Below are 26,079 nucleotides of genomic sequence, written 5' to 3' on the forward strand. Positions count from 1 at the left end.
TGAGAAATAAGACTAAACAGTACAATACGAACGCTGAAGTGTTAGCATTACTCTGGGGTTCAATGGAGAAAGAATAATTTAGCTTCAATGTAAAATTGTGTCATAGCGTGATACTGTCAAGACTAATGACTTTATAATTAATCGGTTCGTTCATTTAATTCCAGGTAAAAAGCCATCATAAACTAATTTTGGTCAATCCTATACAAATACACTCACCATTAAAACTGCCCGTACCTGTTAACGAGAGGCACCTATTGTTCCATAATGACTCGCTCCTGGACCAGATTAAAATTTGTTATTCAACGGCATCGTTCATGCAAAGTACGATAACTCTACATGGATATCAAGCATGTATCTTAGTTCTGAAATAAATTTTTGCCAATATTCTAGTAATTTATTGCCAGAGTCTCGAAAAGTTTAGGTCTTTTCGCCGAACTTGATAGATAGTGATGGGCCAATGAGTAGAATCAGACCTTGATAAAGACAAGGGGCCAGCCAGTGTGTGAATTAGACTGGTCCCCCTTGCAACGGACATTGATACAGTGATCATTATCAATTGTGGTCCTCAGTCAATGTCAGTGTTAGTGTTAGATTTCTCTGTTTTTGTTTACCTTCACTTGTTGGGGATTTGTAGTAATAATAATCATAATAATACGTATAACAAAACATTATAAAGCGCACAAATCCACAAAAGTGCTCAAGGCGCTAAAATACATACAATAAAATTAAAATAATATACAATAACAAAAATTCAAACGTTAGCCTAAGTTGAGAAGAAATCTAGAAACATGTGGTATAGATTAGAAAACAATACAAATGCAATATTTAAGAAAACATCAAAAGGTAACAAAAAGTAACAAAAACAAAATGCCTGTTTGAACAGATATGTTTTAAGTTGTTTTTTATTTTTAATTTTTTATTTATTTTATTTTTTTCTGGGGGGGGGGGGGGTATTCGACAGGCATTTCAAAACAAGCCTTCCTGATGTAAATGCCCCAATATTACTTTGCTCCGTATTCATTACATAATATTTTGTTTTTCATTTTGTTTTCTTTTATTATTATCTTTATCTGTCTTTGACTGTCTTAGTTGTACTTAAAGGGTCACAAAGACTTACTGTTTACACGGAATTTGTGGTGTAGAACCATAGATAAATTTTGTTTAGATGGTTGTTGTAACAAAAAAAATCATAAAAAACACGTTATTGGCGATTTATTTATTTTACCCAAAGGCGTTAAAAGGTCAGTGTATTCGTCTTTCAACTATCAATTCTACGTGATATTGCCGCGCCCTGATGTAAGTAGACTGGTACTTTGTTTATATCAATGCTTTACTATGACGCTTCATGGGGATCCAGTCTACATATCCATGTGTGCCGACCGACGTACACGCATCAGGCATATCCTTCGCAATCCAAAGATCGTCCCGACAAACACAACCAACTATACCCCATAATATATTATGGTGGGACAATTTAAGAACAGTTAAATAAACGCACCACATATAGGCAACCATAGGCCTACTACTTTTGCATTGCAAAAAAACAGGTGGAATGCGATCGTCGCGTCACATTCTCCTGACGTGCCAGGGCCCAATTAAGTTCATAAGGCCATTCGCTTAGCACAAAATAGTATTGCTTAGCGGGAACTGGTCGTAGGCCTAATTAATACTTAAACTTGAAATGTTGTGTCTGGTGCCCGGCTCAAAGCAGACCATGAAATGCGGTCCCTAAACGGTCGGAACTCAGTCACCCCTCAGCCGATTGTTTTCGTTTGAGCTTTAAATTACAAGTCGGTCCCTCTCAAGAGGGCGATGTTAAACTGCAACTGATTGGTTATAATTTACTGCCGTACTAAGGCACTGTTACACTATTTTATACTATTGGCAATTAAGTTCTATCATCATTTTCTTTCTTTCTGATAACACAAAAGCTGAAGTAGTTATGGTCGTGTTGAAAATGTCTTGAAAATAAAAAAGTTTCGTAAACATAATTATTTTTTAACTCGAAACCTGCTATGCGTTTATTAAAGATGCTATGTCAGATTTTAGGCCCCAAACATTAAAAAATAGATTTTTTTGAGTGAATGGTATTTCAAAGAGTATCACCCGCTCTAACGAAAAGAAATTGAACTTTTACTTTTAATGGTCAGGAACCATGACAAAAATTTAAAACGTTACTATAAAACACATAAGAATTGGTCACGTGAAATTTTGTCGAGATCCCGACAAAAATAAATTTTGAGCACTTTATTTCACTGCTACTAATAATTGGCGGACTTTTTCGAGCAATGGCTTAAATAAAAGCTTGTAACTTCCTCGACCCCCATCAAAATACCTATTGAATTTTAAATCAACATTTTTCGGTCAAATCGGCCAAAAATCTGACATAGCATCTTTAAGGGGGTTATGCAACTATTGCTCTATTGCAAAAGCATGCGGAAAATGAACTGTAATAATTTTTTGTTTTACAATAGTTGCAACTTCACAACAAATCGAAACACTTTGTGTTGTAATTTATTTTTTAACGTTTTATATTTTTTTTACCCTTATAAAGACACTAGATTTTCAAAGACCAGTCTTCTCACTTGGTGTATCTCAACATATGCATAAAATAACAAACCTGTGAAAATTTGAACTCAATTGGTGGTCGAAGTTGCGAGATAATAATGAAAGAAAAAACACCCTTGTCACACGAAGCAGTGCTTTTAGCCTCGAAATCAAATTCGCAGAAAATTAATTCTTTCTCGAAAACTACGTTACTTCAGAGGGAGCAGTTTCTCACAATGTGATTTACTATCAACAGCTCCCCATTACTCGTTACCAATGGGAGACTTTTGGGACGCTTGGTGGCAGCAGACTTACCAGGTAAAATCAATGGTTCTCGGTAATGTGCGCATGCTAAGAACTACGTAAACAATGGAAATTTACCTAGTAAGTCTGCTGCCACCTAGCGTTCAAAAGTCTCCCATTAAGGTTTTATGATAATAGTTATACTCTAGTATAAATGCCAATAGTGTTCACTGCCTTTAAGTAGTAACATACATTGGATAACATAATCGTGTATTTGGTGAATTGTGGTGTCTTATAAATATTCGTTATTATTATTATCATAAACATCAATCAATCAATCAGGGGAAGGAAACAAACCACAAACAGCTATAGAGCATTAAAGCCACCGGACACTGTTGGTAATTGTCAAAGACTAGCCTTCACAGTTGGTGAATCTCAACATACGCATAACAAAACAAACCTGTGAAAATTTGAGCTCAATCGGTCGTCGAACTTGCGAGATAATATTTAAAGAAAAAAGAAAGACCCTTGTCACACGAATTTGTGTGCTTTCAGATACTTGATTTCGAGACCTCTAAATCTGAGGTCTCGAAATCAAATTCGTGGAAAATTACTTCTTTCTCGTAAACTACGTTATTTCAGAGGGAGCTGTTTCTCACATTGTTTTATACCATCAACCTCTCCACAGTACTCATTACCAAGTAAGGTCTTATGCTAATAAATATTTTGAGTAAATACCAATAGTGTCCACTGCCTTTAAAAACACTGCGATCATAAGAAACAACATACTCGATACGCGAGGTGTACCGACTGACAAACCCACGATGACTAACACGTACTTTGATGTCTGGCTCCCAACCCCTCCCAAGCTCACGGCTAGACTGGCACGCTGAAGAGTTCATCGCGCCCCGTGGTTTTATATCTCCGGCCCCACGAGACAAGGCACCGGCATACGCGATATGCACCAAGGCTTACGTTCCGATTGCTCCACGCCATGGGGCCGTACGACACAAGTCCGTTACACGGACTCTCTTAATGCAAATCTTACGATCGATTTGTTACTATTATTTACAATTCGTATCCATAACCTGAATAATTAGTCTTTTTCGCCGTATTATACTCCAGAATAATTGTAAATCTAAATACTCGGAAGATCACGTGATCTTGTAGAACCACTTTTTGGTTCAATAGATCACGTGACCTTCGTTTTTTGAAAAATGTTCGAAACGGCAAAATTTGATGGTCTCTTTTAGGGACTGTTCTTCTAGAAGACTTTCGGAGTCATTGTACTATTTTGAAGCAAAAAACAAAACAAAAAACACACCACAAAACGAAGCCGGTGTGTCCCTTTAAATTGTTAACTATTCTCCCTTTTTGAACAATATGGAAATTCCAGGAAAAGCCAGTCTCATTTCACGTTGGTTCGCTTTAAAAACCAGACGTTTTAGAGGAGTAACATATCAAATTAAGTGTTGAATAAAGATATAGAAGATCTATTCGTCGGGTTTCCAATATAAAGCATACATGGGGCCAAATTAATTACGTTCTCAATTTCCAAACGGGTTTTGGAGTTAGTGTAAACCGGCTTCTATCACGATTGGATACTAAGAGTAAAGCCAGTCCTAAACATCAGTAAAGGATCAATAGAGGGTCAAACATACTGTGTCTTTTCGGAAAAGACTTGATTTTTAACCCTTTTTAATAAGTATCAATATTTGGTTTGCGGTAACACCGTGTGTGTATCTACTAGCCAGGTAGAGTTTGTTCTTAGAGAACTGTCTTGCTTTATTCTACTACCGCGGAGTAGATTTATCGGATGTTCGGGAGACGTAGGGAGACTTCGGGAGTCTTCTCAGCTCGAAGTATCAAACAGTTATTATGTTTATGAATGAATACATTATTTTTGATGTACATTTCAAATATTTTGTCAATAATGATCAGCCAATGTGAGAAATAAGACTAAACAGTACAATACGAACGTTGAAGTGTTAGCATTACTCTGGGGTTCAATGGAGAAAGAATAATTTAGCTTCAATGTAAAATTGTGTCATAGCGTGATACTGTCAAGGCTAATGACTTTAGAATTAATCGGTTCGTTCATTTAATTCCAGGTAAAAAGCCATCATAAACTAATTTTGGTCAATCCTATACAAATACACTCACCATTAAAATTGCCCGTACCTGTTAACGAGAGGCACCTATTGTTCCATAATGACTCGCTCCTGGACCAGATTAAAATTTGTTATTCAACGGCATCGTTCATGCAAAGTACGATAACTCTACATGGATATCAAGCATGTATCTTAATTCTGAAATAAATTTTTGCCAATATTCTAGTAATTTATTGCCAGAGTCTCGAAAAGTTTAGGTCTTTTCGCCGAACTTGATAGATAGTGATGGGCCAATGAGTAGAATCAGACCTTGATAAAGACAAGGGGCCAGCCAGTGTGTGAATTAGACTGGTCCCCCTTGCAACGGGCATTGATACAGTGATCATTATCAATTGTGGTCCTCAGTCAATGTCAGTGTTAGTGTTAGATTTCTATGTTTTTGTTTACCTTCACTTGTTGGGGTTTTGTAGTAATAATAATAATAATAATAATAATAATAATAATAATAATAATAATAATAATAATAATAATAATAATAATAATAATAATAATAATAATAATAATAATAATAATAATAATAATAATAATAATAATAATAATAATAATAATAATAATAATAATAATAATAATAATAATAATAATAATAATAATAATAATAATAATAATAATAATAATAATAATAATAATAATAATAATAATAATAATAATAATAATAATAATAATAATAATAATAATAATAATAATAATAATAATAATAATAATAATAATAATAATAATAATAATAATAATAATAATAATAATAATAATAATAATAATAATAATAATAATAATAATAATAATAATAATAATAATAATAATAATAATAATAATAATAATAATAATAATAATAATAATAATAATAATAATAATAATAATAATAATAATAATAATAATAATAATAATAATAATAATAATAATAATAATAATAATAATAATAATAATAATAATAATAATAATAATAATAATAATAATAATAATAATAATAATAATAATAATAATAATAATAATAATAATAATAATAATAATAATAATAATAATAATAATAATAATAATAATAATAATAATAATAATAATAATAATAATAATAATAATAATAATAATAATAATAATAATAATAATAATAATAATAATAATAATAATAATAATAATAATAATAATAATAATAATAATAATAATAATAATAATAATAATAATAATAATAATAATAATAATAATAATAATAATAATAATAATAATAATAATAATAATAATAATAATAATAATAATAATAATAATAATAATAATAATAATAATAATAATAATAATAATAATAATAATAATAATAATAATAATAATAATAATAATAATAATAATAATAATAATAATAATAATAATAATAATAATAATAATAATAATAATAATAATAATAATAATAATAATAATAATAATAATAATAATAATAATAATAATAATAATAATAATAATAATAATAATAATAATAATAATAATAATAATAATAATAATAATAATAATAATAATAATAATAATAATAATAATAATAATAATAATAATACGTATAACAAAAAAATACAAAGCGCACAAATCCACAAAAGTGCTCATGGCGCTAAAATACAAACAATAAAATTAAAATAATATACAATAGTCTGGTTCCCTGACCAAAGATTCCTTGACGTCTCTTGTTAAAAATCTTAGGTCAGGTATCACCCACGGTTAAAAATAGAGCATGACGCAACTTGTCAGGGTCGGGGGTCATCTCCAGGGAAACCATGTCTGCACGTACTACTAGTTGCGATAACGTAACCCTCCTCCCAACGGCCGCCAGACCGGAGGGTTACGAGATTATTTTGATCGTCAATTAATTACAATCTGGTTCAACACGTATAATTTCGACAGCTAGTCACCAGATTTTGCCCCATTTTTACCACTTTTACAAATAATGAAACTTAATCCTCAATCAATGTCTAATGAACACTCAAGTCAAAACACCTTTGAAAAAAAAAAAAAAAAAAATAATTTTCTTCAAAAGGACAAAAACGTACCAGATCCCGGAGCGATTTCCCAGTTTATATATTTTGAACTTGTCGCATCGCTTTGCAAACGCTTTATTTAGGCACAACGCCTGCATTGGCAATAACTGACATAAAAACTCCTGGATCTACGGCCGACAGGACTGACATAACGAAGTCCGTACCGAACATCAACGATACTGTCCGAATGTTAACGACAACACGTTCTGAACATTTCGGATAACTTCGAAAGAGGAGGAATTCCTCCATTTTGGTCACGTGATTTTGGGTGATACCGGACCCTAAATTCGACAGAGCCTAGTCGGAGATTTTTGGGTCTGGGAACCAGACTTAATATACAATAAAAAAAAATTCAAACGTAAGTCTAATTTGAGAAGAAATCTAGAAACATGTGGTATATATTAGAAAACAATACAATGCAATATTTAAGAAAACATCAAAGGGTAACAAAAAGTCAAAAAACAAAAAACTTTTGACTCAAAATGCCTGTTTGAACAGATATGTTTTAAATTGTTTTTTAAATTGTGTTAAAGAAACGGATTATTTAACAACATCAGTGTCATAGTCACTTTACTATTATAAACTTTGAGTCAGGAAAAAATCACTTTCACTGTCACTTTCGCTTCGATACATGGTGCCACTGCGGAAGGAACCAGCGTAATTCCTAAATGTAATAGAAGGTGCTGGGTGCGTCCCGGTTTCATTATTTTCTGGGCTTGTCCTCAAAAAAACATTCATAGTGATGCACATAATGTTTTCTTCCATCAAAACCTTTTTGTTTTCTTTTTTTGTGGGGTTAAGGGGGGAGTGTCATAACGTTCTCTCTCTGGGTCTGTTTCACATGGCTACATGTATGATTTCACTTTTCCCTTTTTACACACGTTATACATGCAGACAATAGTTGACTTAAAATTAAACAACATAGAGTTAGTGGAGTAAAATAATAGAACGATTTAACAAAAGCATGACGTCACAGGTTTGGGTTTAGTCGCATAATGCCCTCCGTGAACGCGCAATTCGTAGCCACGACTTACTCAAAATAATGGTTAGCATAAAACTTACTTGGTAACAAGCAGTGGAGAGCTGTTGATAGGTTACACAATTCTGAGAAACGTTCAGTGTGGATCGGTTTATTCTTAGCTTATTTTCCCTTCTTGTGCATTCCAGTCTGCTCCTTATTTCAAAACTTCCTCCGTCTTCATTGATGTTGCTGTTATACAACCTTCATTTTAGTTGTATAGTTTTTTTTATTTTTATAATTATCACAATTTTGCCTCTTTGAGATTATACGTTAACATTAAAATGTTAACGTTTCTTGATCTGTCTTTGACTTAAACAGTTGCACTTAAAGGGTCACACCGACTTATTGTTTACACGGAATTTGTGGCGTAGAATCATACATAAATTTTGTTTAGATGGCTGTTGTAATCATTATAAAAACACGTTTATTAACGAAAAATGTTTTAAAAACCCAAAGGCGTTCAAAGGTCAGTGTATACTTTGACATATCAATTTTACGTGATATTGCCGCGCCCTGATGTAAGTAGACTGGTACTTTGTTTATATCAATGCTTTACTATGACGCTTCATGGGGATCCAGTCTACATATCCATGTGTGCTACCGACATCACGCATCAGGCAAATCCTTCGGCATCAAAAGATCGTCCCGAAAAACACAAAGAAACGACCCAATCATATATTATGGTGGGACAAGAACAGTTAAATAAACGTACCACATGCACTAGGCATATACTACTTTTGCATTGCAAAAGGCAGTTGGAATGCGATTGTGGCGTCACATTCTCATGACGTGCCAGAGCCAAATTAAGTTCATAAGGCCATCCGCTTAGCACAGAATAGTATTGCTTAGCGGGAACTGGTTGCAGGCCTAACTAATACTTAAGACTGGGTTGCTGTAAAAATCAAAGATATTAATTTTTGAAATATTGGCAGACTTCAAAAAATGGATTTTGGCAAAACTCCATGTATGAGTAGGTACGAGTACACAAAACACAAAAATCGGAAAAAAAGTTATATATCAGACATTGGTTGCCATGGTTACGGCCAAAATAAGATTTTCAGCATATTTTCCAAGTTTTTACCTTTTTTAAGTGTTGAAATATAGGTGAATTGAAACCACTGGTACTTCTAAAGGGGAAAACGTTGAAGTTTTTCTTTCACACATATTGCACAACCATGTTTACTCTTTCAGAAAATGTTTTTAAAAATTGAGTGTGCGATCAACTTTGGATCAAACCACTACTTCAAATAGGGGTGTTTTTGTCATATTTTCTAATAGCGAAAAATAGGGGTATTGAATTGGGCCATAAGTCCGAAAGTGGCACTTTGTGGATTATGACACTTTTATAGTTGGAAGATAAGGTACCGACCTACATAAAAACGCAATAAAATGTTTTGGTATTTTAAGTGCGCGAACACAGTTTTGCCGGAAAGTAAGCACTTTGGCAGGGGAAAAACGCAATTAATGACCAAAAATTATACATTTAGGTAAATATCAGTGTTTTTTTTTTAATACCTTGTGGGTGGAAGGGCTTTGAGGTGCATTGAAAAAAAAAAAAACTTTGATGATAGCCCGTTGCCATGGTAACAGCTCATTTTGTGTTTTGGACATTTTTAGCCGATTTTGTGTCTGAAAAACTGTATTTTAGCATATTTCAACTCCACCCAGCCAATGCACATTTTTTTATATTTTATAAAACCTTTCACATCAGTACAACGAGTCGTCCTTTGTTTTACTTGAGACAAACAGTTATTGCTTTACTTTTCACCCATGCTTTTTTTAGAACAGCATTAGCGCATGTCTTTAGACAATTTTTACCCTATTTTTGGCCCTCAAAATGACAATTTGCCAGGGGTCTCAAAATGTTGTCCTTTTGGTTGTATTTTGGGCCAACATTGGTCCTTCCATTTTGAGAAAAACCTTTGAGAAAAACAATTGTATTCTTATGTAACAGTACTGCCTAAAAAAAAAAACATTTTGAAGTTGTTTTCTTCAGATTCAAATAATAACATTAATAAAATAATACTTTTATTTTTTAAGTTTTCCATCAATCCGGCACCTTTCATAAGCACCCTGTAGCCTTGTGGACTACCCAAGAATATTTTGAATGACCTAAGTTTTGTATTTTATACCCCCCCCCCCTTCCCATGCCTAGCCCCCAAGCATATCAAATTTCGTTGACAATGTATTACAAAGCGCTGTGAACTGCGTATCCTTGGTTGAAATTCCCTTTTTAAAATTCCCATGCACATCATTAATAGTAGGAAAGTTTGTAGTGTCTTCAGCTTCAGAGAATATTTCCCCTTCGGTTGTGATTGAGCGGTTATTTGTGTTTTCATGTCTGGGGAGCACAAAATGGGCAACTGTGTCATGTAGTGACACTGTCTCAAACATGGTAATTATTATTTGCAAAAACAAGAACAAAATAATTATCTAAAATGGCATTTCTGAAAAAAAACCAGGATAAAATAAAGCAAAGCAACTGAAAATAAAAAGCGTAACTCTCAATTGTATACAGTGTATAGTTCGAAGACTCACTCCAAGCTAATTCGGCTGGTATAGTGTTATCCGGCTATGTTCCATTAAAGGCAGTGGACACTCTTGGTAATTACTCAAAATAATTATTGCACAACACCTTACTTGGTAACGATTGATGGGGAGAGGTTGATGGTATAAAACATTGTGAGAAACGGCTCCCTCATTGTTTTCGAGAAAGAAGTAATTTTCCGAGAATTTGATATTATGCATAAATTATGTTGAGATACACCAAGTGAGAAGACTTGTCTTTGACAGTTACCAATAGTGTTTGAGGTCTTTAAGGAACTTGGAAACTAATTGATTTTCGTAACCATTAATTGTACAGTCACTGATTATGTGATGCCTGTGCGCAGCGTTAAGGACGTTTTAGACATTTTTGATGTTCAAACGAAGAGCTGCGAACATCCATTTGTCAAGAAATTTTGTTGATGATTGTAGCTGCTATAGCCAAACGTAAATGACCACAAACATACAACAGAATGTCTTATACAATTGAAAGTTATATTTTTATACTTGTAAGTTGCTTTGCTATATTGTGTGCCTGTTTTTTCAATCAACATCATTGTTCAGCATGTAAAAAGTAATTAAAGAGCATTATTTTTTTATATGATTATGAAATTTGCAAAATACATTTTTTTTTTCAAAAAAGCATGGAGTTTCTGGCAACACTGATCCACAGGTCAAAAAATACAAAAACTTTTCTTTTTTAATTCTGTGATGCATGTTTATATAACTGTGAGTTATGTTGTCATAACATGCTTTGTTATATTTTGTCAGTCTTCAATCATTGTTGAGCATGTAGAAAGTCATAAAAAGAGCATTATTTTATAAATTCATAGCATGAAGCTCTGGCAACACTGCTCCCCAGTTCAACAAATACCAAAACATTTTTTTCGAAATTCCTACAGACCATTATCTTATCTTTCAAGCCTGGTAGCAAAACTTTCCTAAATATGCTACTTTGGGACTTCTGACAATTTTAGCAACCCCCTATATTTCCCAAGTGGACTTTTCCTCAAAACACCTCTTCCATTCACAATTAACTGTACTTTTGTCAAATGCATTTTTGGAAAGATTAAGGACCTATATTTACCATATCCAGCTGACAGGTAGGTCCACTATTTGGTTTTCACACAGTGAAGCCCTCAACTTTTGGTAATTTGTACTCATGAAAAGTGCTAAATTAGGTGAAATATGGTAATTTTCTACTTTTGACTTCTACTTTTGACCGTTGCCATGGCAACGAAGGTGTAAATGCAAAAAATATGCTTTATTTTTACACTTTTGTTGATGGCCTTCACTTGTGCAAAGTTTAAACGAAATCCATTTTTGAAAGTCTACCACCACTTTTCACAGCAACCCAATCTTAAACTTGAAATGTTGTGTCTGATGCCTGGCTCAATGTTAAACTGCAACGGATTGGTTATAATTTACTGCCGTACTTGGGCACTGTTAGACTATATTATACTACTGGCAAGTTCTATCAATTTATGTAATGGTTTTTTCTGATACCACACAAGCTGAAGTAGATGGTCGTGTTGAAAATGTCTTGAAAATAAAAAAGTTTCGTAAACATAATTATTTTTGAACTCGAAACCTGCTATGTGTTTATTAAGGGGTTATGCAACTATTGCTCAATTGCAAAAGCATGCGGAAAATGAACTGTAATAATTGTTTGTTTTAAAATAGTTGCAACTTCATAACAAATGGAAACACTTTGCGTTGTAATTTGTTTTTCAACATTTTATATATATTTATAATTTTTTTGGGGGGGTGAACAAAGAATTGACTAGGGTGGGATTCGAACCAACGACCTCCGGATTAACGTGCCGGTGATCTACCAACTGAGCTATCTAGCCCTATATTGGTGGTGTCCCTATTTTGTCAATATCTTTGTTCGGGGGTGCCAGTCAGAAGTATTGTTCAACCCCAAAAATAAATTTTTATATTTTTTGTAACCCTTATAACGACACTAGACCAGTCTTCTCACTTAGTGTATCTCAACATATGCATAAAATAACAAACCTGTGAAATTTTGAACTCAATTGGTGGTCGAAGTTGCGAGATAATAATGAAAGAAAAAACACCCTTGTCACACGAAGCAGTGCTTTTAGCCTCAAAATCAAATTCGCGGAAAATTAATTCTTTCTCGAAATCTACGTTACTTCAGAGGGGGCAGTTTCTCACAATGTGTTTTACCATCAACAGCTCCCCATTACTCGTTACTCGTAATTATTATTATAAGGTTTTATAATAATAATTATACTTAGTATAAAATACCAATAGTGTTCACTGCCTTTAAAGGCTGTGGACACTATTGGTAACTGTCAAAGGCTAGCCTTCAAAGTTGGTGTATCTCAACATATGCATAAAATAACTAACCTGTGAAAATTTGAGCTGGTTGATTTCAAGACCTCAAGTTCTAAACTTGAGGTCTCGAAATCAAATTCGTGGAAAATTACTTCTTTCTCAAATACTATGGCACTTCAGAGGGAGCCGTTTCTCACAATGTTTTATACCATCAACCTCTCCCCATTACTCGTCACCAAGAAAGGTTTTATGTTAATAATTTTTTTGAGTAATTACCAATAGTGTTCACTGCCTTTAAGTGGGACAAACATTGGATAACATGTTCGTGTATTTGGTGAATTGTGGCGCCATATAAATCGTTATTATAATTATCATAAACATCAATCAATCAACCTGTACTGTACCAATCAGGGGAAGGAAACAAACCACAAACAGCTATAGAGTATTAAAGAAACTGGACACTATTGGTAATTGTCAAAGACTAGCCTTCACAGTTGGTGAATCTCAACATACGCATAACAAAACAAACCTGTAGAAATTTGAGCTCAATCGGTCGTCGAACTTAATTAAAGAAAAAAAAAGACCTTTGTCACACGAAGTTGTGTGCTTTCAGATACTTGAATTCGAGACATCAAATTCTAAATCTGAGGTCTCGAAATCAAATTCGTGGAAAATTACTTCTTTCTCGAAAACTACGTTATTTCAGAGGGAGCTGTTTCTCACATTGTTTTATACTACCAACCTCTCCACAGTACTCATTACCAAGTAAGGTTTTATGCTAATAAATATTGTAAGTAAATACCAATAGTGTCCACTGCCTTTAAAAACACTGCGATCATAAGAAACAACATACTCGATACGCGAGGTGTACCGACTGACAAACCCACGATGACTAACACGTACTTTGATGTCTGGCTCCCAACCCCTCCCAAGCTCACGGCTAGAATGGCAAGCTGAAGAGTTCATCGCGCCCCGTGGTTTTATATCTCCGGCCCCACGAGACAAGGCACCGGCATACGCGATATGCACCAAGGCTTACGTTCCGATTGCTCCACGCCATGGGGCCGTACGACACAAGTCCGTTACACGGACTCTCTTAATGCAAATCTTACGATCGATTTGTTACTACTATTTACAATTCGTATCCATAACCTGAATAATTAGTCTTTTTCGCCGTATTATACTCCAGAATAATTGTAAATCTAAATACTCGGAAGATCACGTGATCTTGTAGAACCACTTTTTGGTTCAATAGATCACGTGACCTTCGTTTTTTGAAAAATGTTCGAAACGGCAAAATTTGATGGTCTCTTTTAGGGACTGTTCTTCTAGAAGACTTTCGGAGTCATTGTACTATTTTGAAGCAAAACACAAAACAAAAAACACACCACAAAACGAAGCCGGTGTGTCCCTTTAAATTGTTAACTATTCTCCCTTTTTGAACAATATGGAAATTCCAGGAAAAGCCAGTCTCATTTCACGTTGGTTCGCTTTAAAAAACAGACGTTTTAGAGGAGTAACATATCAAATTAAGTGTTGAATAAAGATATAGAAGATCTATTCGTCGGGTTTCCAATAGAAAGCATACATGGGGCCAAATTAATTACGTTCTCAATTTCCAAACGGGTTTTCGAGTTAGTGTAAACCGGCTTCTATCACGATTGGATACTAAGAGTAAAGCCAGTCCTAAACATCAGTAAAGGATCAATAGAGGGTCAAACATACTGTGTCTTTTCGGAAAAGACTTGATTTTTAACCCTTTTTAACAAGTATCAAACAATATATATATATTTGGTTTGTGGTAACACCGTGTGTGTATCTACTAGCCAGGTAGAGTTGTTCTTAGAGAACTGTCTTGCTTTATTCTACTACCGCGGAGTAGATTTATCGGATGTTCGGGAGACGTAGGGAGACTTCGGGAGTCTTCTCAGCTCGAAGTATCAAACAGTTATTATGTTTATGAATGAATACATTATTTTTGATGTACATTTCAAATATTTTGTCAATAGTGATCAGCCAATGTGAGAAATAAGACTAAACAGTACAAGTGTTAGCATTACTCTGGGGTTCAATGGAGAAAGAATAATTTAGCTTCAATGTAAAATTGTGTCATAGCGTGATACTGTCAAGACTAATGACTTTAGAATTAATCGGTTCGTTCATTTAATTCCAGGTAAAAAGCCATCATAAACTAATTTTGGTCGATCCTTTACAAATACACTCACCATTAAAATTGCCCGTACCTGTTAACGAGAGGCACCTATTGTTCCATAATGACTCGCTCCTGGACCAGATTAAAGTTTGTTATTCGACGGCATCGTTTATGCAAAGTACGATAACTCTACATGGATATCAAGCATGTATCTTAATTCTGAAATAAATTTTTGTCAATATTCTAGTAATTAATCGCATGCAAGAGTCTCGAAAAGTTTAGGTCTTTTCGCCGAACTTGATAGATAGTGATGGGCCAATGAGTAGAATCAGACCTTGATAAAGACAAGGGGCCAGCCAGTGTGTGAATTAGACTGGTCCCCCTTGCAACGGGCATTGATACAGTGATCATTATCAATTGTGGTCCTCAGTCAATGTCAGGGTTAGTGTTAGATTTCTCTATTTTTGTTTACCTTCACTTGTTGGGGTTTTGTAATAATAATAATAATAATAATAATAATAATAATAATAATAATAATAATAATAATAATAATAATAATAATAATAATAATAATAATAATAATAATAATAATAATAATAATAATAATAATAATAATAATAATAATAATAATAATAATAATAATAATAATAATAATAATAATAATAATAATAATAATAATAATAATAATAATAATAATAATAATACTAATAATAATAATAATAATAATAATAATAATAATAATAATAATAATAATAATAATAATAATAATAATAATAATAATAATAATAATAATAATAATAATAATAATAATAATAATAATAATAATAATAATAATAATAATAATAATAATAATAATAATAATAATAATAATAATAATAATAATAATAATAATAATAATAATAATAATAATAATAATAATAATAATAATAATAATAATAATAATAATAATAATAATAATAATAATAATAATAATAATAATAATAATAATAATAATAATAATAATAATAATAATAATAATAATAATAATAATAATAATAATAATAATAATAATAATAATAATAATAATAATAATAATAATAATAATAATAATAATAATAATAATAATAATAATACGTATAACAAAAAAATACAAAGCGCACAAATCCACAAAGTGCTCATGGCGCTAAAATACAAACAATAAAATTAAAATAATATACAATAGTCTGGTTCCCTGACCAAAGATTCCTTGACGTCTCTTGTTAAAAATCTTAGGTCAGGTATCACCCACGGTTAAAAATAGAGCATGACGCAACTTGTCAGGGTCGGGGGTCATCTCCAGGGAAACCATGTCTGCACGTACTACTAGTTGCGATATAACCCTCCTCCCAACGGCCGCCAGACCGGAGGGTTACGAGATTATTTTGATCGTCAATTAATTACAATCTGGTTCAACACGTATAATTTCGACAGCTAGTCACCAGATTTTGCCCCATTTTTACCACTTTTACAAATAATGAAACTTAATCCTCAATCAATGTCTAATGAACACTCAAGTCAAAACACCTTTGAAAAAAAAAAAAAAAAAAAACTTTTTCTTCAAAAGGACAAAAACGTACCAGATCCCGGAGCGATTTCCCAGTTTATATATTTTGAACTTGTCGCATCGCTTTGCAAACGCTTTATTTAGGCACAACGCCTACATTGGCAATAACTGACATAAAAACTCCTGGATCTACGGCCGACAGGACTGACATAACGAAGTCCGTACCGAACATCAACGATACTGTCCGAATGTTAACGACAACACGTTCTGAACATTTCGGATAACTTCGAAAGAGGAGGAATTCCTCCATTTTGGTCACGTGATTTTGGGTGATACCGGACCCTAAATTCGACAGAGCCTAGTCGGAGATTTTTGGGTCTGGGAACCAGACTTAATATACAATAAAAAAAAATTCAAACGTAAGTCTTTGAGAAGAAATCTAGAAACATGTGGTATATATTAGAAAACAATACAATGCAATATTTAAGAAAACATCAAAGGGTAACAAAAAGTCAAAAAACAAAAAAACTTTTGACTCAAAATGCCTGTTTGAACAGATATGTTTTAAATTGTTTTTTAAATTGTGTTAAAGAAACGGATGATTTAACTAGTGGAGGCAATTTGTCAAGTCGGCTACAACAACATCAGTGTCATAGTCACTTTCTATCAGTTTACTTTCATAAACTTTGATTCAGGAAAAAATCACTTTCACTGTCACTTTCGCTTCGATACATGGTATCTTAATTCTGAAATAAATTTTTGTCAATATTCTAGTAATTAATCGCATGCAAGAGTCTCGAAAAGTTTAGGTCTTTTCGCCGAACTTGATAGATAGTGATGGGCCAATGAGTAGAATCAGACCTTGATAAAGACAAGGGGCCAGCCAGTGTGTGAATTAGACTGGTCCCCCTTGCAACGGGCATTGATACAGTGATCATTATCAATTGTGGTCCTCAGTCAATGTCAGGGTTAGTGTTAGATTTCTCTATTTTTGTTTACCTTCACTTGTTGGGGTTTTGTAATAATAATAATAATAATAATAATAATAATAATAATAATAATAATAATAATAATAATAATAATAATAATAATAATAATAATAATAATAATAATAATAATAATAATAATAATAATAATAATAATAATAATAATAATAATAATAATAATAATAATAATAATAATAATAATAATAATAATAATAATAATAATAATAATAATAATAATAATAATAATAATAATAATAATAATAATAATAATAATAATAATAATAATAATAATAATAATAATAATAATAATAATAATAATAATAATAATAATAATAATAATAATAATAATAATAATAATAATAATAATAATAATAATAATAATAATAATAATAATAATAATAATAATAATAATAATAATAATAATAATAATAATAATAATAATAATAATAATAATAATAATAATAATAATAATAATAATAATAATAATAATAATAATAATAATAATAATAATAATAATAATAATAATAATAATAATAATAATAATAATAATAATAATAATAATAATAATAATAATAATAATAATAATAATAATAATAATAATAATAATAATAATAATAATAATAATAATAATAATAATAATAATAATAATAATAATAATAATAATAATAATAATAATAATACGTATAACAAAAAAATACAAAGCGCACAAATCCACAAAGTGCTCATGGCGCTAAAATACAAACAATAAAATTAAAATAATATACAATAGTCTGGTTCCCTGACCAAAGATTCCTTGACGTCTCTTGTTAAAAATCTTAGGTCAGGTATCACCCACGGTTAAAAATAGAGCATGACGCAACTTGTCAGGGTCGGGGGTCATCTCCAGGGAAACCATGTCTGCACGTACTACTAGTTGCGATATAACCCTCCTCCCAACGGCCGCCAGACCGGAGGGTTACGAGATTATTTTGATCGTCAATTAATTACAATCTGGTTCAACACGTATAATTTCGACAGCTAGTCACCAGATTTTGCCCCATTTTTACCACTTTTACAAATAATGAAACTTAATCCTCAATCAATGTCTAATGAACACTCAAGTCAAAACACCTTTGAAAAAAAAAAAAAAAAAAAAACTTTTTCTTCAAAAGGACAAAAACGTACCAGATCCCGGAGCGATTTCCCAGTTTATATATTTTGAACTTGTCGCATCGCTTTGCAAACGCTTTATTTAGGCACAACGCCTACATTGGCAATAACTGACATAAAAACTCCTGGATCTACGGCCGACAGGACTGACATAACGAAGTCCGTACCGAACATCAACGATACTGTCCGAATGTTAACGACAACACGTTCTGAACATTTCGGATAACTTCGAAAGAGGAGGAATTCCTCCATTTTGGTCACGTGATTTTGGGTGATACCGGACCCTAAATTCGACAGAGCCTAGTCGGAGATTTTTGGGTCTGGGAACCAGACTTAATATACAATAAAAAAAAATTCAAACGTAAGTCTAATTTGAGAAGAAATCTAGAAACATGTGGTATATATTAGAAAACAATACAATGCAATATTTAAGAAAACATCAAAGGGTAACAAAAAGTCAAAAAACAAAAAAACTTTTGACTCAAAATGCCTGTTTGAACAGATATGTTTTAAATTGTTTTTTAAATTGTGTTAAAGAAACGGATGATTTAACTAGTGGAGGCAATTTGTCAAGTCGGCTACAACAACATCAGTGTCATAGTCACTTTCTATCAGTTTACTTTCATAAACTTTGATTCAGGAAAAAATCACTTTCACTGTCACTTTCGCTTCGATACATGGTGCCACTGCGGAAGGAACCAGCGTAATTCCTAAATGTAATAGAAGGTGCTGGGTGCGTCCCGGTTTCATTATTTTCTGTGCTTGTCCTCAAAAAAACATTCATAGTGATGCACATATGTTTTCTTCCATCAAAACCTTTTTGTTTTCTTTTTTTTTGTGGGGTTAAGGGGGGAGTGTCATAACGTTCTCTCTCTGGGTCTGTTTCACATGGCTACATGTATGATTTCACTTTTCCCTTTTTACACGTTATACATGCAGACAATAGTTGACTTAAAATTAAACAACATAGAGTTATTGGAGTAACATAATAGAACGATTTAACAAGAGCATGACGTCACAGGTTTGGGTTTAGTCGCAATATATTGACATTGGTTGCCATGGTTACGGCCAAAATAAGATTCTAATATATGATTGGGTCGTTTCTTTGTGTTTTTCGGGACGATCTTTTGATGCCGAAGGATTTGCCTGATGCGTGATGTCGGTATCACACATGGATATGTAGATTGGATCCCCATGAAGCGTCATAGTAAAGCATTGATATAAACAAAGTACCAGTCTACTTACATCAGGGCGCGGCGATATCACGTAGAATTGATATTTCAAAGTATACACTGACCTTTGAACGCCTTTGGGTTTTTAAAACATTTTTCGTTAATAACGTGTTTTTATAATGATTACAACAGCCATCTAAACAAAATTTATCTATGATTCTACGCCACAAATTCCGTGTAAACAATAAGTCGGTGTGACCCTTTAAGTACAACTGTTTAAGTCAAAGACAGATCAAGAAACGTTAACATTTTAATGTTAACGTATAATCTCAAAGAATAAACCGACCCACACTGAACGTTTCTCAGAATTGTGTAACCTATCAACAGCTCTCCACTGCTTGTTACCAAGTAAGTTTTATGCTAACCATTATTTCGAGTAAGTCGTGGCTACGAATTGCGCGTTCACGGAGGGCATTATTAAAAATTTCCAAAACACAAAATGAGCCGTTACCATGGCAACGTTTCCCCCTTTAGACGTACCAGTGCTTTCAATTCACCTATGTTTCAACACTTAAAAAAGGTAAAAACTTGGTAAATATGCTGAAAATCTTAATTTGGCCGTAACCATGGCAACCAATGTCTGATATATAACTTTTTTTCCGATTTTTGTGTTTTGTGTCTTCGTACCTACTCATACATGGAGTTTTGCCAAAATCCATTTTTGAAGTCTGCCAACATTTCAAAAATTAATATCTTTGATTTTTACAGCAACCCAGTCTTAAGTATTAGTTAGGCCTGCAACCAGTTCCCGCTAAGCAATACTATTCTGTGCTAAGCGGATGGCCTTATGAACTTAATTTGGCTCTGGCACGTCATGAAAATGTGACGCCACGATCGCATTCCAACTGCTTTTTGCAATGCAAAAGTAGTATATGCCTAGGGCATGTGGTACGTTTATTTAACTGTTCTTGTCCCACCATAATATATGATTGGGTCGTTTCTTTGTGTTTTTCGGGACGATCTTTTGATGCCGAAGGATTTGCCTGATGCGTGATGTCAGTAGCACACATGGATATGTAGACTGGATCCCCATGAAGCGTCATAGTAAAGCATTGATATAAACAGAGTACCAGTCTACTTACATCAGGGCGCGGCAATATCACGTAGAATTGATATTTCAAAGTATACACTGACCTTTGAACGCCTTTGGGTTTTTAAAACATTTTTCGTTAATAACGTGTTTTTATAATGATTACAACAGCCATCTAAACAAAATTTATCCTTGATTCTACGCCACAAATTCCGTGTAAACAATAAGTCGGTGTGACCCTTTAAGTACAACTGTTTAAGTCAAAGACAGATCAAGAAACGTTAACATTTTAATGTTAACGTATAATCTCAAAGAATAAACCGACCCACACTGAACGTTTCTCAGAATTGTGTAACCTATCAACAGCTCTCCACTGCTTGTTACCAAGTAAGTTTTATGCTAACCATTATTTCGAGTAAGTCGTGGCTACGAATTGCGCGTTCACGGAGGGCATTATTAAAAATTTCCAAAACACAAAATGAGCCGTTACCGCTAAGCAATACTATTCTGTGCTAAGCGGATGGCCTTATGAACTTAATTTGGCTCTGGCACGTCATGAGAATGTGACGCCACGATCGCATTCCAACTGCTATTTAACTGTTCTTGTTTTTTAAGTGTTGAAACATAGGTGAATTGAAAGCACTGGTACGTCTAAAGGGGGAAACGTTGAAGTTGTTCTTTCACACATACTGCACAACCATGTTTACTCTTTCAGAAAATGTTTTTAAAAATTAAGTGTGCGATCAACTTTGGATCAAACCACTACTTCAAATAGGGGTGTTTTTGTCATATTTTCTAATAGCGAAAAATAGGGGTATTGAATTGGGCCATAAGTCCGAAAGTGGCACTTTGTGGATTATGACACTTTTATAGTTGGAAGATAAGGTACCGACCTACATAAAAATGCAATAAAATGTTTTGGTATTTTAAGTGCGCGAACACAGTTTTGCCGGAAAGTTAGCACTTTGGCAGGAGAAAAACGCAATAAATGATCAAAAATTATACATTATTAGCATTAGGTAAATATCAGTGTTTTTTTTTTTTTTTTTTTTTTTTTTAATACCTTGTAGGTGGAAGGGCTTTGAGGTGCATTGAAAAAAAATAAACTTTGAAATCGCCACATAGCCCGTTGCCATGGTAACGGCTCATTTTGTGTTTTGGAAATTTTTAGCCGATTTTGTGTCTGAAAAACTGTATTTCAGCATATTTCAACTCCACCCAGCCAATGCACATTTTTTATATTTTATAAAACCTTTCACATCAGTACAACGAGTCGTCCTTTGTTTTACTTGAGACAAACAGTTACTTTTTACCCTTATGCTTTTTTTTAGAACAACATTAGCGCATGTCTTTAGAAAAATGCAAAATCAGCATTTTTACCCTATTTTTGGCCCTCAAAATGACAATTTGCCAGGGGTCTCAAAATGTTGTCCTTTCGGTTGTATTTTGGGCCAACATTGGTCCTTCCATTTTGAGAAAAACAATTGTATTCTTATGTAACAGTACTGCCTAAAAAAAAAAAAACATTTTGAAGTTGTTTTCTTCAGATTCAAATAATAACATTAATAAAATAATACTTTTATTTTTTAAGTTTTCCATCAATCCGGCACCTTTCATAAGCACCCTGTAGCCTTGTGGACTACTCAAGAATATTTTGAATGACCTAAGTTTTGTATTTTATACCCCCCCCCCTTCCCATGCCCAGCCCCCAAGCATATCAAATTTCGTTGACAATGTATTACAAAGCGCTGTGAACTGCGTATCCTTGGTTGAAATTCCCTTTTTAAAATTCCCATGCACATCATTAATAGTAGGAAAGTTTGTAGTGTCTTCAGCTTCAGAGAATATTTCCCCTTCGGTTGTGATTGGGCGGTTATTTGTGTTTTCATGTCTGGGGAGCACAAAATGGGCAACTGTGTCATGTAGTGACACTGTCTCAAACATGGTAATTATTATTTGCAAAAACAAGAACAAAATAATTATCTAAAATGGCATTTCTGAAAAAAAAACAGGATAAAATAAAGCAAAGCAACTGAAAATAAAAAGCGTAACTCTCAATTGTATACAGTGTATAGTTCGAAGACTCACTCCAAGCTAATTCGGCTGGTATAGTGTTAACCGGCTATGTTCCATTAAAGGCAGTGGACACTATTGGTAATTACTCAAAATAATTATTGCACAACACCTTACTTGGTAACGATTAATGGGGAGAGGATGGTGGTATAAAACATTGTGAGAAACGGCTCCCTCATTGTTTTCGAGAAAGAAGTAATTTTCCGAGAATTTGATATTATGCATAAATTATGTTGAGATACACCAAGTGAGAAGACTTGTCTTTGACAGTTACCAATAGTGTTTAAGGTCTTTAAGGAACTTGGAAATTAATTGATTTTCGTAACCATTAATTGTACAGTCACTGATTATGTGATGCCTGTGCGCAGCGTTAAGGACGTGTTAGACATTTTTGATGTTTAAACGAAGAGCTGCGAACGTCCATTTGTCAAGAAATTTTGTTGATGATTGTAGCTGCTATAGCCAAACGTAAATGACCACAAACATACAACAGAATGTCTTTGTGACGCATGTTTATACAATTGAAAGTTATATTTTTATACTTGTAAGTTGCTTTGCTATATTGTGTGCCTGTTTTTTCAATCATCATCATTGTTCAGCATGTAAAAAGTAATTAAAGAGCATTATTTTTTTATATGATTATGAAATTTGCAAAATACATTTTTTTTTCTTCAAAAAAGCATGAAGTTTCTGGCAACACTGATCCACAGGTCAAAAAATACAAAAACTTTTCTTTTTTAATTCTGTGATACATGTTTATACAACTGTGAGTTATGTTGTCATAAAATGCTTTATTGTATTTTGTCAGTCTTCAATCATTGTTGAGCATGTAGAAAGTCATAAAAAGAGCATTATTTTATAAATTCATAGCATGAAGCTCTGGCAACACTTCTCCCCAGTTCAACAAATACCAAAACATTTTTTTCGAAATTCCTACAGACCAGTATCTTATCTTTCAAGCCTGGTAGCAAAACTTTCCTACATAAATGCTACTTTCGGACTTCTGACAAACTTAGCAACCCCCTCTATTTCCAAAATTGACCTTTGTTCAAAACACCCTCTTTTGAAACAATGGATTGTTCCATTCACAATTTTTAACTGTACCTGTGTCAGGTGCATTTTTGGAAAGACCAAGGGTGTATATTTACCATATTCAGCTGAGAGGCAGGTCATATAATTTGGTCTTTACACAGTAAAGCTCTGAACTTTGGGTAGTTTTTACTTATGAAAATAGCTAAATTAGGCTAAATATGGCAATTTTCTCATTTTTAATCGTTGCCATGGCAACCAAAGTGCGGTTGCAAAAACTATGCTTTCTTTTTACACTTTGGTTGAAAGAATTAACATGTGCAAAGAGTAAACAAGATCCTTTAAAAAAAAATCATATTTTTGGGGTTATTTTCCCCAAAAAGCACGAAGTTTGTGGCAGCACTGCTCCCCAGTACAACAAATACCAAACAGTTTTATTTGAAATTCTTACAGACCATTATCTTATCTTTCACGCCTAGAAGCAAAACTTTCCTAAATATGCTACTTTGGGACTTCTGACAATTTTAGCAACCCCCTATTCCATTCACAATTAACTGTACTTTTGTCAAATGCATTTTTGGAAAGATTAAGGACCTATATTTACCATATCCAGCTGACAGGTAGGTCCACTATTTGGTTTTCACACAGTGAAGCCCTCAACTTTTGGTAATTTGTACTCATGAATCATGCTAAATTAATTTTCTACTTTTGACCGTTGCCATGGCAACGAAGGTGTAAATGCAAAACTTATGCTTTATTTTTACATTTTGGTTGATGGCCTTCACTTGTGCAAAGTATAAACGAAATCCATTTTTGAAAGTCTGCCACCACTTCTTTGATTTTCACAGCAACCCAATCTTAAACTTGAAATGTTGTGTCTGATGCCTGGCTCAATGTTAAACTGCAACGGATTGGTTATAATTTACTGCCGTACTTGGGCACTGTTAGACTATATTATACTACTGGCAAGTTCTATCAATTTATGTAATGGTTTTTTTCTGATACCACACAAGCTGAAGTAGATGGTCGTGTTGAAAATGTCTTGAAAATAAAAAAGTTCGTAAACATAATTATTTTTGAACTCGAAACCTGCTATGTGTTTATTAAGGGGTTATGCAACTATTGCTCAATTGCAAAATCATGCGGAAAATGAACTGTAATAATTGTTTGTTTTAAAATAGTTGCAACTTCATAACAAATTGAAACACTTTGTGTTGTAATTTGTTTTTCAACATTTTATATATATATATCATTTTTGTTTGGGGGGTGAACAAAGAATTGACTAGGGTGGGATTCGAACCAACGACCTCCGGATTAACGTGCCGGTGATCTACCAACTGAGCTATCTAGCCCTATATTGGTGGTGTCCCTATTTTGTCAATATCTTTGTTCGGGGGTGCCAGTCAGAAGTATTGTTCAACCCCAAAAATAAATTGTTATATTTTTTGTAACCCTTATAACGACACTAGACCAGTCTTCTCACTTAGTGTATCTCAACATATGCATAAAATAACAAACCTGTGAAATTTTGAACTCAATTGGTGGTCGAAGTTGCGAGATAATAATGAAAGAAAAAACACCCTTGTCACACGAAGCAGTGCTTTTAGCCTCAAAATTAATTCTTTCTCGAAATCTACGTTACTTCAGAGGGGGCAGTTTCTCACAATGTGTTTTACCATCAACAGCTCCCCATTACTCGTTACCAATGGGAGACTTTTGGGACGCTTGGTGGCAGCAGACTTACCAGGTAAAATCCATGGTTCTCAGTAATGTGCGCATGCTCAGAATTACGTAAACAATGGACATTTACCTAGTAAGTCTGCTGCCACCTAGCGTTCAAAAGTCTCCCATTAAGGTTTTATAATAATAATTATACTTAGTATAAAATACCAATAGTGTTCACTGCCTTTAAAGGCTGTGGACACTATTGGTAACTGTCAAAGGCTAGCCTTCAAAGTTGGTGTATCTCAACATATGCATAAAATAACTAACCTGTGAAAATTTGAGCTCAATCGGTCATCGAAGTTGTGAGATAATAATGAAAGAAAAAACACCCTTGTCACACGAGGT

This window comes from Asterias amurensis, chromosome 10 (genome assembly GCF_032118995.1).
Source record: "Asterias amurensis chromosome 10, ASM3211899v1".
In the NCBI taxonomy this organism is placed as follows: domain Eukaryota; kingdom Metazoa; phylum Echinodermata; class Asteroidea; order Forcipulatida; family Asteriidae; genus Asterias; species Asterias amurensis.